At 34.6% G+C, this 15040-nt stretch overlaps 1 protein-coding gene across 2 annotated transcripts in view; it reads left to right on the top strand.

Annotated features, from left to right (window-relative positions):
- Fgf14 (fibroblast growth factor 14) overlaps nt 1-15040 on the top strand; it is a 477073-nt gene that overhangs the window by 191763 nt on the left and 270270 nt on the right. The gene's annotated exons all lie outside the window — the stretch shown is intronic.

Genomic DNA, 15040 nt, shown 5'->3' with positions numbered 1-15040 from the left:
CTCTCCTTTCCTTTCTTTCTTTCTTCCTTCCTTCCTTCCTTCCTTCCTTCCTTCCTTCCTTTCTTTCTTTCTTTCTTTCTTTCTTTCTTCCTTTCTTTCTTTCTTTTGTATGCATTTGCTGGTACATGTGTATGTGTGCATGCATGTAGAAGACAGAAGTAGAAATCAGATGCTTTCCTCTTTAACTCTCTTCCTTAAATATATTGTGTCAGTATGTCTCACTGCACACAAAACTTGCTGATTTGGTTGTTTTAACAGCCAGCTTGCTCCAGGGCTCCCTTATCTCCATCTACCCACATGTTATGTTACAATTAGGGTTTCATTACTGCTTAAAATTCATGTGAGTTATCAGGATCCCAAATCTAGCCCTTATGCTTACATGGAAATTGCTTTTAATCACTAAGCCATATCCTGAGCCCCAAGTTTTCTATTTATAACAATTTGTAATAGATCAGTACCATCATTATCTTTTCAGAGAAAAATAAACATGACTTTTGGGGATATATGCATGTAAAATTCTGGTCCCTTCTTGTTCTCCATCAGTAATACAGCAGCTCACCTTGTAGATTAGGTCTCTTCTCTGTGATGTTATTTATCTCTCTTATAGGCTATTTCCAACTTCAGAAAGTGTTAGGCACATCTAGAAAAGCTTTGTCTTGTTTTAGATGACTCTAAATCATTAATTATTTCATTTTATAAGAAAATGTCAAGCTAATGTACTAGTTAATAAGAAAGAACTGGGACCTTTCGGTTGCACTAAAACTGCACATTGCCTGATGTGAGCAGAGACCTGGGCCTGCCACCATGTGGGAGGAGAATGAAGTCACATAGAAAGTCAAAAAGTGGCTTCCCAAGCAGCCAAAAACAGGCCTCTGGCTCAGCCCCCTCACATTTTTAAAATTAAATGTTCAGCAGAACTTGAAACATTAGTAGATTAACATGTCAATACATTTTCCACATCACTGCACAAAGGTAAGCTCCAAGAATAAAATGTACTGTTTTAGCATTTTTAAAAGAGATATAAAATTATAGGTAAAAGCAGAGGATGTCATAACTCTAAAATGAGCTATTTTGGAGCTGGGGTTTAGATACTCACAGACTCCATTTCTCAGCTCTAGCAAATTCCTTTACATCAGTATTACATATCAGAGTGGACCCTCCTCAAATTCATGATTGAACTTGTAAACTTTAGAATTCTAAACTGTAATTATATTTATAGCTGAGAGCTGAAATTGAATTAGGTAAGTTCTCAGAATGGGCTTTTCCTCAGTGTAACTACTGGTCTTCTAAGAACATGACAGATTCAGGAAGAGGGATAGTAGTGGGGAGATACAGAGACAAGATGATTAACTCAAAGCAGGACAGGATGCTCACTCAGAAGAATCCAGTATTGATCTTGGGATCTAACCTTTCAACTCTGAGAAAGTGAACATTTGAGCTAATTACTACATAGCATTGGGTTGTGGCAGGCTAGAGCAATCATTAAAGCCTTGATGAGTTTGTTGACGTTTGAATTTATTCCTCTCTGTAATTATCCTATCCCCAATTGGAGTCATATTCTAGAGTTCTAACTGCTAGATCTTAGATCTAGAATCCACAAGTAAAACCTGAAGTCCCAAAAAAGAGGATTTTTGTAAAATTATACTATAAAACTTTTATGTTGTTAAGAACTTTTGTTGGATCTTACATTCCAGTGAAGTCTTGACACCCTGTCATTAGCAACATGAAACTAAACTTGATAAATAAAACCACCACTTTCATTTTCTGAAGCAGGGAACTGGCATATCCATTTATGCGTATGCAGAAGTATGGGCTACAGTTGGGCAGTGTGAAAATGGTCACTGGGGAGTCAAAATGACTAGAATACTGAGAATCCTAGAAAATTATACTTCATGTGTAATGTTTCATTAGTATAACAGTTAATAATGTATTAGGAGATCATATTGTGACATAGTGAGATGACACCCATGAAAATAATGCCATATGTTTTCTTTATAAGTAATACAGACATGGGTCACTATTTCACTTGGCTTTTTCCCTTTTTTTGAGAGTAAAATAGTAGAATATGGAGTCCAACTCACATTCTACATACAACTGAGCATGAGTAGGGCTTATCCTTAACTTTGGTAGAGAGTGACTTTAAAAATAAGTCTTAAGATAGTAGAAGCTTCTGAGAAAAGATGAGAAAGAAGGGTGAAAGTTGTGTTTGGGTGTGCTGGGCCTCTCAGCATTATGCCACCAAATGATCCCATAAATGCTATTTCTGTATTGGTTTAAATTTTTTTTGTCACATGAAATAGTTAATTAAAACATAGAAGGAATCTAAGGGCTTGGGACTTGTACTATAATGAGCTGTTTCTTGGTGCTGCATCCTGATAAAATGTCAAAGCCATTGGATTTTGTAGTTTTCCTTCCTGCCCAGCTCTGCCACTCCTTTTCAAAAAGAGTTTTAAAGTAAAGTAAATTCATTGAAAATCCTTTTAACGTACAGAAAAGCCTAAATAAATTTATTTTGCTTTGTTTTGTTTTATGAAGTATAGCACTCAGAATCTTATTCCTGACTGCTAGTATGTCTTTTCTTTATATATCTCAGAATATCTTTTCCAAATTGTAAGTGCCTGCTGACCAAGTCAAGAGTTTTGGCAATCTCAGCACCAATATTAGTCTGTAGCTGTATAATTACTTGTAGGGTTTCCCATTCCAGGGCTACTCTAGAGCTGCTATGTTTGTGCCTAAGACTCAGGATCCTGTGCTACATTATTTGAATTTCCAAAATCTAAATAAGTAGTACAAAAAAAAGTTAGAGACTTTTTTTTTGTACATCATTATGATGTGGTTTGAAGTGTAGAATCCTGGAAGTTTAAGGATTTCAAACAGTTCTGATATTGTTACTAACGTTTCAACCCATGGCTTGAACTCATCAGGGAATAGCATCTTTCAGCATGGTCTTTATTATTCTATAATGAGTCATAGGAGCAGTCTCTAAAGCATTTGGTGAATGAACAAGGGCATTCTTTTACAGCATTTATGCTCTTTTGAATGTGCCATGGATGAAACATAGAAGGCCCATGCTATTGCTGTCATCACAAGGGTAGATTTGATGATCATAGTGTATGAAGACCTGTATTAGAAATACGTGGTTTGGGGCTTAATATCACACAATGTTTTTCCTCATTAGCCTTCATCATATAGTTACTTAGAACAGAGCAGTTACTAAGAACAACTGGAACTCAGAGCAATTGGAACTAAGGCAACATGTCCTGTATACAAACAACAGGTATGCCAGCAGATCTTGTCTGTGAAGAAGAAACCACAGTTGAGGAATTACTTCTATCTCATTGGCCTGTGGCCAAATTTTCTTAACATACAGTTTTTTTTTACAGTTTTGTTTATAATGTAAATCATGCAGTATTGAAAAATAAATAGAAACCATTTACAATATTGGTTCCTGACTTGTTTCTTTTATAGTAAAGACATTTAATTTATCTTATATTAAAAGACAATAATATAGTCATCCCCATGCACTTTCTCCCTTTTGGAAGAATTTCATATTCTGAGTATGTCTTGAATAATAAAATACATTAGTTAATATATTAATGTTCATCAGTTTCCTGAGATGGCATTTGAATCTAATGTAGCTTTTTGGAGGAAGTATTGTTCATTTTCATCATGGGTTATTCATATACAGCAAGGACTCTACAGCGATTATTTATTATATAAAAACTGTTATTCACTGGTTCCATTGAATAAAAGTACATATTTACCATAAAGAATGGTTATATAATTTACCATGATTTTATTATGAAAAACTCCACAAAACTGAACAAAATTTTTCTTAAATATAAGTAAGTAGTCTGGAGGTAGGCTAATTCTAGAGTTGGTTTACCTAGAAACTCAGTAATATTCAATTGTTTATACTTTCTCTATATTACTTTTCTACTTCTGACCTCACAGTTATAAGACAGCTGCAGCTGATTTGCTTGTCAATTACCAATGTTCAAGCACCTTTGGGTACTCTACTAGCCTGGCCTGGGTTATAGGCACTACTAAATCATTCGTTAGCAAGGACAAACATCAACCATAATTTTCAGGATTTAATTAGGAGTCACATAGTAGTGATAAAGAGTTCACCTTACTCAAAGTAGCACAATTCATATTGCCACTGACAGTATTTCTAACAAAATTTATGTTCTGTTAGAGTTGAAGAAAGAAGCTAATAACTGTGAGAAAACAGGGCTATCTATCATGAAAATCAAATAGGAATGTTTGTTTTGGAATGTATGTATCCATCATCACCAGGTAATTACTTGGTAGAACTTCGTCATTCAATCTGGTTAAAATTTGTAAATCAGCAGATGCGAGAGGGGCAATAAAAATCATTCTTGAAATAATTGGACATAATGTTTAGATACTTCTAGAAGCCTTATTACTTTTCTCCCTTTTCTCTCTGTGTGCGCTATTCCTTCAGAGGAAGCTTACTGGAAGAACATTAGGATATGTTTATGGCATAAGCTTATCAAGAGGAATAGCCACTTATTTCATAGAACATTTTATAAAACAGAAAGAACTAAGACGATATGAATGCTTTATTCATGAAAACATGTGACAAAAAATATGGGAGTAGAAACTGGCCTCATTCCTTGTTGAGTGATTACTCTATGATCATAAAAAGAAAAATTTATCATATCACCCACATATTGTTCAAATTATGACTCAAGAAGTAACAAAAACTTGAAAGGATACTTCAAGGATTCTGCAAACACATCATTAGGAATTATTATTTCATGGTATTTTTGACAATTACATAATACATAAACAGAATGTATCTTTATTTTATTCACTCAACTAGTCTATCCCAATGCTCTTGACAGCCCCAACCTCTCTCTCTCTCTGTCTCTGCCTCTCTCTGTTAACTTCATGTTTTCATTTTAATTTTGTTAGTATTATTATTGAGTCTAATTGATGCTGTCCATATAGGTTGGGTTTGGGGTCATCCATCTGTGTTATGGGAAACTTATATCAGTGTACACATTCCCAAAGAACGGTAATTTTCTTTCTCTCCATCAGTAGCCACCAACTGCCAATAGCTACCTCACTAGGGGTGGGGCACTGGTGATTCCTCTCCCATTCATACTGGCTTAACATTGAAGAGATGTACAGATTACCACTGTTGCTGTGAGCTCATATGTGCAACACTCGTGTCATGTATAGAAGACATGGTTATTTTAAAGTGTGTCTTAATATCTATTGTTGGCTATCATGAATACCATGTAGTAATAAACATAGCTTTAACAGATTGTAGATCACAAACTTGTGCTGCCAATTATTATTCAGAGGAAAACATCTTGAGAAACTTTTCCATACAGAGCTTTACAAGCTTAATTTGTAAACTCTGATGAATTGCAGAAGTTGTGATTCTATGCTGGGTACACTCTTTTTACTTTAGGTTTATACATGTTCATGACTACAAAACTGTGCAAATGATTTTGTAATATGCAGATGCCTCCTCGCTATGCTTAATTCCAGACAAAGGTGAGGAACTTTGCAGTATAGCATAGACTATGCACACATCATGACAATGCTGCAATTTAAATGAGTATGGGTTTATTTAAGAGTTTAGGTAGTAACTGTTCAGAGAATAGTGAATACATGTCTGTGGAGTGGTTAGCAACAAGTGGGCTATGTATATCACATTCCCTATACAAAGGGAATATTGCCAAAGAGGGGACAAGAATATTGTAAGAGCCAGAGGTCAGGGAGGACTAGAATGAAACAGTGTTTTCTGGACAATATAGGATCACTACACTTAAAAACGCATAACAGATATGACTGTCTATGCAAAACCTGCACAAGATAAAGCTGGTCAAGATTGTAGCATTGAGGGAGAGGGGCTCAATGCCTCCACCACTAACTGAGGAACTATTAATAGTGGATAGATTCTCAGGGAAAGAATTCAGTTTTCGTTGAAGATGTGAATCCTGTGAGGTCAACCATACTCCAGTGGTTGCCCTATACCCAAAAGCATAAGAACAACACAAATTGTAGTCAATTTAAAGAAAGAAGACATGAACTGTAGGGTGGGAAAGTAGAAATGGGTCTGAAAGAAGTTAGAGGGAGGAGTTGAGAATAAACATGATCAAAATACATTGTATGAAATATGCAAAAATTTAACAAAAATATTAATTATACTATCTAGGTGGATTAAGCAATAGAAAGTCACTCTAAACAATTCTGTAATTCAAGGTCAAGGTGACCACTTTGTAAAGGACTGCTTTCTTTTCATTTTCTTACATGGTAAGGGGGAGATAAATTCTCAATCACTTCATACAGGTGAATCCATTTCCAGATACTATCCTGGTGGTTCTATATAGCCCTAATTGCCTCACAATGGCTTGCCTCAAAATACAGCCTCTATGTTTCCCAGTTAGGACTTCAACATATGTTTAGTAGGAACTCAAACCTACAGTCTGTAGTAGATAGTAAAAGGTTTGATTAGAAAACAGATGCTATTATGATTGAATTTTTATCCAAAAAAACAAACCAGTATCAGTTTTCTTTAACACTCCTGAGTCAGGGCAATTGAAGACTTTCATGCTTGTGTGGAAAACTATTAAAAAGCCGTTTTAAAAAAGAACAAGTTCTTACTTAAATAATTTTTAATTTCTCACATTCTATATAGTTGAGGTATAATATGAAAATTAACTGGAGTACTGGGGAATGATTCATTACTTTCACTCCTCATTGACTTACTCTGTAATTTTCATATATAATAGATTTATGTTAATAAAACATGACTTTAATAATTCATATACTCTTAATTTGTTAACTTTTCAATAAATGGTTCCATGTGAAATTATGGATCTCATTAAATGTTTTAGGAGTTCAAGTATGGAAAAAGACATCTATAATAGAACAATTCACGGAACAGGTGACAGTGTGCAACTGGCTTGTATTATTTCGTTCCTTAAGCATATTTTTGTTGTGGGATATTTTAGTTTTTAAGACTGGGAGCATTTCTCATGAAGACATTATTTACATTGAGTTTTAGGATATTGTATAACAAGAATTACCATGGCAACAGATAAACCTTTTGGAATGTGTTAACTCATATTCTCCATGTGTGACAGCGAAATATCAGGAGGGGGTGCAAGTATCTGTCAGGCCAGATAGTAATGATCTGGGACGAACAATGTCGCTCTCTTACAAGTCACACTACAGGGACATCCTTGCCATTTACCAACCCTCTGGCCCTTTCTTCTCCTTCCCTGTGATTTGACAGGAAAATTGGGCACTAATTCCTTTCATTCCTATTTTTCTCTAAAGTATCTACCCCCATATGAGAGCCACACTGCCCTAAGACCATTTTATTTTTGCCTTTGATTTTTTTTTGTTTTAATTCTAAAACATGTGTCTTTGGTGCTAAAATATAAATTTAAAATCAATTCAACTATATTAAGTCTGTGGAATCATGGTTTGAAGTTTGAACATTTAAAACTGAGTCTCAAATCTAGGAACTTCTGGGCAGATATAAATGCCCTTTTATTTCCAATCAATGCATTGATTTTTGTATAATATTAATATGTAAGATGAAAAGTAGGTGTTTCCTTTTTCTTGAAAGATAGTAAATTAGTAGTACTTTATAGTTGATATCTTTGATTATATTCAGAATTTTTATCATACCTATCACAGTTTCACTTGTGAAGCTTTTTGATAAAATAATTTACTGGGACTAAAACTGATATAGATCTTAAAATACATATATCATATGACATACATATGTAAGTCAAAAGTGGAGAATGGATAAGATCGCTGTTGTACATGAAAACAGTTCCCTTCGCCCCCGTGAAAGCCATAAATATAATGTTCTATAGGATATGGTACTTGACAACATCTGAATGGAAAAAAGAGATAAACTTCAGCTCAGGTCTCTGGAACTATGTATTTCTTTAAAACAATGCCCACTATATGTGAATGCCCATTAAAGGATAAATGGCTATCAATGTCCTAACTGCCATGCCCTGTGTAATTTATAGATGTCAGTGAACTCTGGTGGCATTTCAAGAGATTAAAAAATGCATCAGGAAAGAAATACATTCTAAGTAAAAAGACTTTTGCAGGGTAAGATTTGTTGCCATGGAAGCCATATAGGCTTTAATAAATCATCTGTTTGCTTTTTTTTTTTTTTTTTGAGACAAGGTTTCCCTGGAGCTTTGGTGCCTGTCCTTGAACTAGCTCTTGTAGACCAGGCTGGCCTTGAACTCACAGAGATCCTCCTGCCTCTGCCTCTCCAGTGCTGGGATTAAAGGCATGCACCGCCACAGCCTGACTTTAATGAATCATCTGTAAAGGAATTACAAAACATATATATTAGGGGATGGAGAAATGGCCCAGTGTTTAAATGCACATACTGTTTTTGTGTAAGACCTGATTTAGTTTCCAGCACTCAGTTTGCATGGCTCACAAGGGTTAGTAACTCCAGCCCCAGGAAATTCAGTAGCTCTGGGCTCCATAGGTCCCCCCACTCATGTATGCATACTACCACACTAGTGAACACAAGCACACATCATTTAAAATAATAAAAATAAAGTTCTAACAATTTTAAAGGTGCTTTAAAGACGATATTGAAATGGAATACATTTACTGACAAAAAAAATTCAGTTTCTAGTTTATAATCTTCAAGGTCTGAATTTTAGAGAAGTCTCAAAAAACAGGAGGCAATTAATATTTTGTTACATTCTTGACAATACCATTCACTTCCCAGTAGCATTTTGTTGTTGTTTGTTTGTTTGTTTGTTTTCATTTTTATAGACACCCAAGTCAAATTACATATGACTAGATATATGGCTAGATATCCTTTCTATGTCTTTAAGGGCATCTCAGTAATCTGTGTATTTTGTTTTGGTTTTATTTTTGGTACAATTATTGTCTCCACATAAGGCTTTATAAAATAGTTATAAACAAGTCAAGGCAGTTATCAAATTTGATTGCAATTATGAGAACTTGCCAGATACCCACACTGACAAGACTGAGAACCATTTGCTTATTAGGAAGAAGCTAGGCACTGCACACACCCCTCTGTCCTTTCCCTTTTAAAAGCTATAAGAGTTGTTGAAGATGAAGATACTCTCCAAGTGTAACTCTGGAGCATCACTCTGTGAAGTAACGCAATCATATCTTGTTTCAATCCACTGTGCTTCATCTGAAAAGGAATAGACAAGATATATATGCGTGCTATCTACAAGATAATCAGTTTTATGAAATGAAAACAAAAATGTTTCATGGTTTTTAGGATATGATTTCACTGAGGATCATAAAAATAGCAATACTTTTGCCAGGGAACTGTAGTTGGGTCAGTATCTTATATGTTTTCTTGTCTCTAATAAATTTAAGTAAATCATTAAATTTAAATAATTATATATTCTACATTCTTATGAGTAATTAATGTTTCTTGTTCCTTTTGAACTTGCATACTTTTTGTGAGAGTGAAACAGAGAAAAGAATCAATGATACATACTTAACTATGAATATTTGGTTTTTCTTTCTGACTTAAAGAAAACACACATGTCTAAATATCCAAACTCAGTTTCCTAAATTTGCCATTTTCAAAGCCTGTTTTTCCCCAAACTAGCCTTATTTGTGCCCTCTAGTGGCAGAAGCATGAATATATGCAGTAAGACAGAAAAAACTAACCTCCCCACTTTGGTACATAAAGGTTTAATATCCATTTACATAAATAATAATGCCAACCATACATATACATAGACAAAAAGCATATATAGTTTTTCTCGGGATGTTTTCAAAATAACATTGGAATTTCTTTTGAAAAATTAAGTTTAACTTCTGTACAGTTGAAGTTCTTAGATAGCAGAGTTATTTTTTTTTATTTTATGATTTTAATAGTCCCCCTTTCTAGAAATTTTCTAATAATCTTTGGAAAAATATTCATATTTTCTACAAGTGTGTTTTTCTACCTGAAATAAATATTATGGCAACATAAATTGCTGCCATAAACAAATCTTTCATTTTGATTTAAGGAGTCTCATTACAAAGCTGCAAGGAACTGAGATAGAGACTATTTTCCTCAATGCACCAAGAATTAGCTCTGATCAAAAATGTCCCAGGATTAGTGGACACACTAGATAGCTCCTAGCTTGATACCCCCTTCACCCCTGTTTTTTCTCACTCCTAAAGAAACTACTGTATATACACTGGGCACATGTATTTTCTTTTTTTTAAATGTATTTTCTTTTATAACCAAAGTTAACTGTCCCAAGACTACTTATCTAACTAAAACAAAGCCAACTAGAATGTTCTTTTGGGACTTTTGAAACTGAAACTGAGAAGAAAATAATCTTTTGTTTATATAGCAATCTTTAATAGCTGTGTTTAACCTCTGTTTCCCTTAGCTCTATATCCTTTTCTTTCTTTTTCTACCCATGAATTTAGCTATTGGTGACCATGCTTACTGCCAGCAGCATTGAGTAGCATTTGTGAAATCAAATAATAGAAGAAAATTTTGGTCACCTTTGCCAATCTGCTATGCCTGTATGCTGACATTGTTTAAGTCATCTATGGATTTGGAGAATCAATACATTCTGATATTATTTAGGTTAATTTCAGTTTGAACTTTCTTAAAATCAGTTTTTTAACAAAACTATCACAAAAATATTTTTGTGCTATACTATCCAATATTGTCAATTTTTTTCACAGTCGAATTCATAGATGGAACATTATCAGAAAAACAGTAGGGTACCTGATAACATTGTAGGTGGTTCATGTCATAAAATTGTGACTTCTTTCATTTCCTTTCTGAAGGGTTCTTAAGTTTAGTTTCTGCTATTTCATCCTTTTACTTATATACCTTGCTTTGTTCTGTTTCCTCGCTCTTTTTCTATGGGAACCAGGTAAAGAAACCAAAACACACTCTAAGCATGTGTTTATACTTTTCAAGAAATTTTAACCCCTTATGATGAAAACTGTGAAAAGATAAAATATGTCTTCATTTATAGTGAACTTGAAATGAAGGTAGGAGAGATGGATAAGGAACTATGGCAAGAGTGGCACATTCTTTCTTTCTCTGAGATGATACAGCATTGGAAATTAGGCACAGAAGTCACTTAGTGTTGATGAAATGTAACAGTGCACAGAGATGAAGCAACGACTTATAAGTTAAGAACACTTTCTGGTCTTTCAGGACACCTGAGTTAAGCTCCCAGCATTTATGTGGTAGCCGGCAACTGTCTTGTAACTCAAGTTCCAGGGGATCCAATGCCTTCTTTTGACTTCTGCAAGCATCAAGCATGTATACAGTGCATACATATGCATGCAAGTAAAACACTTGTAGACATAAAAAGTTATCATTTATCATCTAGCGTATGCCAGATTGGGTAGTCATTTAACTCCTATCAAATTTTCATATATACAACTTTTAAAGACACGTATTATTGTCTCTAATATAAATGAACAAAGTTTAAGCACTTACCAAAGACCCCAAAACTATTAAGAAGTTGTGCTGTCTCTAAACACTTCCGTTTTTCCATTTTCTATCAAAGTGTCAAACATGGATATGTAATAAGTTTGGGAGGTCTCAAGAACTTTGACCAAAAGTCCTTTGCCTCCATGAACTATGTGATGTTTCAAGATTTGTACATAATGAACTTTGATGTGAAACTTTCCCTCCACCACATTCAGTAAAACTGAAATGAATCAGAACAAAAATGTGTAGTTTGTTAAATATTGTTGAGAGACATGCAATGCTTTTATGTTTTCATTTATATCAGTATGGAAGTGCCAAAATTTAATAAATGAATCAATAAATGAATAATGAGTTTTCATAGATAACATTTCCATTCTGATCACCAAATGTTTAAAATATTTTGGAACAAAATCTTCCAGTCTTTTCTGTATTCTGGTAGAGCTCATTATGCCTGGTGTCCTACCTTCTGCCCTACTCCCTCTGACTCTACATTGAAGAACTTTTTCTAGGCCCTTTTCCTTATGCTATCTCTTTTATTCTCTTTGGAAGTAATAAAAATTTCACCCAGGGGGTATCACCTTGGTGACATACAAGACAATAAAATGGCTAATTTCTATGAATTTTTAATAATATTATCAACTAATTGATATTTTACTCAACATTTTGCATATTTTATTGTTATTTTTAAAGTCCACCTTGGTGGTTTTGTGCTGTTTTCCACTTCACAGATACGGAAACTGATACTCAAAGGAATTAGAATTATTCAAACTCCTCCAAACTCCAGTGTGGAAGAACTAAGACTTGAATTAGGACCACTAAACATTGGTATTATCTTGAAATTTTGCTTTCAAAAATACCACAAGAACACCCAGCCATATTTCATAGGTGTAGCACACAGATTAAATGTCAAAGGAACTCTGTTTATTGGGCCAATAAGAAGTATGGCTTTCTTTTTACTGTGTGTACAGCCATCAAAATTTTAGAAACAAATGGCTTTCAGGAAAATTGTATGTTCTATATTTGGTCATAGATTCCATAACATCTACATAATGAGAGTGAATAAAGAGAACAGTTATTTTATTGTGTAGAAGACAATTACTCATTTGTGAAGCTACTAACCACTTAGGAATAACTTCAATGCTGTACAAAGGTTTAGCTGGTGTAATAATCAATTCTTACATTCATGACCAGTTTAGCACCCTTTTACATATCACTAGCTACTTCTCTTTATAAACAAGCAACACCCCATTCATTTGTCTTGATCAGTGTTCTGAAGGCCTGCCTTAGATTTAAGTCATGATAGAGTTCTCCCCACAAATCTGACCCTTTCTAAGGACCACTACCACTGTTGTCACTCTAGATTTTGAGAGAGGGCATCAAACTCTACACTGTGCTTTGTGGGTAAAAAGGTTTGTGTAATAATACATAAATGGTATGCCTAAAGTCAGATCCTTATCATCATATCACAATAGCCAATGAGGAGTTACAGAGGACTCAGTATATACGCAGGCTATAGTGGGGTATAGTACTACAGAAGATAAAATGTAGTTTTATTTGATGTTTCCCCTCATTTTACACATTAACTTTATCTGTTAGGAGACACTCCACTTTGCTCTGAAAATTTCAGTTCATCAGAGTTCAGTTCGATCTAGAATTACAAGGCTAGGACAATTTTTTCTCTCTTGTCATCTTAGACTAAGGATACTCCCCCAGGGTACTATTTTCTATCTTAGGAGTCATATTTTTCATTGTTTGCAGTGGGACAATCAAAACATTCTCCATTTGAAGGGTGTGACTTGTCTGATGACCCTTACAAGACAATGACACAATCGTGTGCCTCATATGTATCCCATAAGGTTTGTGTAATCATACACAAATGGCATGACCAAAATCGGGTCCATAATTTCTCATGGTTAGTTATGATATAGGAATTATATTGAATCCATTCTTGCATGGACAGCACAGTGCAGACTTGGTTATCTGTTGCCCATTGTAAGAGACACAGCAGTAAGGATGAGTGGTTCTCAGGAAGGATTGTGTATGTGGGTTCATACTTCCTGAAAAGCAGAGATGAATGATTAGTGTACATTGATTTATTAAACCAAAATATTCAGAGAATGAATTGAGGACCTAAAAGTAATTGTTCTGAAACAGTAAACAAAAACGGCGATATGTGTTTCACCATATATATCTGGGATGTTAATATTGCACACATAGATTGGGTCGCAACAAGCTTAATTTCATTATTTTCCATTAATGCATCATCTAGGTTTAAAATATTGGTGTCTCATTATTTGAACACACAGGGAAGATGTAATTAAATGCCTTGGTGCATCTTATTTGATTATCACTAAAAAATATCTAGCTTTGGTGTGTATAGGCAGTATAGGCAGATTGTCCCCAGGTACTCCTTTTGTTCAAAAATCTTCACTTGTCCAGAATATGTCTCCAGAGGATGGTTGTAGGCAGACTCTGCTCATTAGTTTCCTGGCTACTCAGACCCAAATAATCACACAGAAACTATATTAATGACAATATTGTTTGACCAATAGCTTCGACATATTTCTAGCTATCTCTTACATCTTAAATTAATCGATTTCTATTCATTTGTGTATCACCATGAGGCTGTGGCTTACTGGGTAAGGTTCAGATAGTTAATTTTGTGGAAACAGTAAACAGTTTAGTTATAGATTTTGACATTTAACCTTTATCAATTATCCTAAAGCAATTGCTGGAGATGGCTCAAGAGGGGTGACTGCAGTATAAATACACTGTGACCAATGAAGAAAAGTGAAAACAAACTTTATTAAAAAGTGTCTGGCAAACAGCAGGTGCTGAAGAATCATGTGAATGTGTTATCCAGTAGAACTGTGAGCACCAAGGCCACATTAGCACCCCAAAGTTGGCATAGTTTAGAAGTGACCTCATTGCTGTTTCTAAAATATGATGGGCAGGGTGGCCTAGTTTTAGATTCTTGTCATTTTTAAGTGTTGACTACATTAATGTAATATTCCAGCTTTCTTTCTTTCTTTGCTTAAAAGTGCATTTCTGGCCCCAAGGCAAATATAACAGACAGAAAGAGAAAGACTGGGCTTAGACAGACAGAGAGAGAGAAAGAGAGAGAGAGAGAGAGAGAGAGAGAGAGAGAGAGAGAGAGAGAGAGAGAGAGAGAAACTACATGTGTGAACTAGTTGAGATCATAGATAAGAGTCTAGATGGTTATAGATTTTATAGTCTAGAAGCCGTAAAAATTCATGCTAGCATGAGTTATATTTGCTTTGGATTATATCATGTATTCAAGCCTGCAGAATCCCTTTATCAGTCTCTGAGGATTTTAAATTATAATTTATTTATTTCATCTGTGGGTTGTTTTATGGCCAAGCATGCTGCCTATGTTGATCCTAGGAAAACTAATTTTCTACGACGACCATTCTGGTTGCTATAGTGCTTTTTGCAATTAACCAGAACACATTTTAAAAACAATAATGTGGGTGGGTGTGTAGGCACTTATTATTTTTTAATAGATTGTTTTTGTTGTTTCTAATATGGGGGTAGAACAGTACA

The sequence above is a fragment of the Microtus ochrogaster genome, chromosome 17 (assembly GCF_000317375.1).
Source record: "Microtus ochrogaster isolate Prairie Vole_2 chromosome 17, MicOch1.0, whole genome shotgun sequence".
In the NCBI taxonomy this organism is placed as follows: Eukaryota; Metazoa; Chordata; class Mammalia; order Rodentia; family Cricetidae; genus Microtus; species Microtus ochrogaster.
This window is presented reverse-complemented; position numbering and strand designations above follow the sequence as displayed.